Raw genomic sequence first — 784 nt, 5'->3', positions numbered from 1 at the left:
ACAAAAATAACAAATGCTTACCAAGCCCCTTCCTAGAAACCCGGTAATATGACAGAACAAGTCTCAGACACGAGTCTGCCTCCCCCAGATCCCTTTCTTCCAACTTCTAAGGATCTTTTGTTGGACGGTGCCTTGGAGACTTATCTAAGCCAAACATCCCTTCCCACATGGAGTACAAATGGACATGTCTATGTGTCTGTCCACACTGTGTGCTGTGCTGTGCTTAGTCACTCAGTTGTATCCTACTCTTTGAGATCCCATGGGACTGTAGCCACCAGGCTCCTCTGTCCACAGGGATTCTTTAGGCAATAATACTGGGGTGGGTTGCCATGCCCTCCTCCAGAGGATCTTCCCAACCCAGGGACCGAACCCAGGCCTCCTGCATTGCAGGCGGATTGTTTACCATCTGAGCCATCAGGGAAGCCCAAGAATACTGGAGTGGGTAGCCTATCCCTTCTCCAAGGGATCTTCCCAACCCAGGAATTGAACTGGGGTCTCATGCATTTCAGGTGGATTCTTTACCAGCTGAGCTACTGGGGAAGCCCGTCTCTCTGTGCTACCATACTGGAATCTTCTTAAGGTCAAAGACTTGGTTCTCTTTTTCTTTGTAACTCTACATCTCCATCAGTCAGTGCAGTGCAGTGCCAAGCACCAGCAAGTGCTTAGTGGAATGATTGACAGTGCATTCTAGGGTGGGTTAATAGTTGAACTCTTGGGAGCTAGATTACAAACTCCTTGAAGGCAGACACTATCTCATTCATGTCTGTGTTCCCAGCACCTGGCA

The sequence above is a fragment of the Cervus elaphus genome, chromosome X, assembly GCF_910594005.1.
Source record: "Cervus elaphus chromosome X, mCerEla1.1, whole genome shotgun sequence".
Lineage (NCBI taxonomy): Eukaryota > Metazoa > Chordata > Mammalia > Artiodactyla > Cervidae > Cervus > Cervus elaphus.
The sequence above is the reverse complement of the archived record's forward strand: the minus strand, read 5'-3'. Positions refer to the sequence as shown.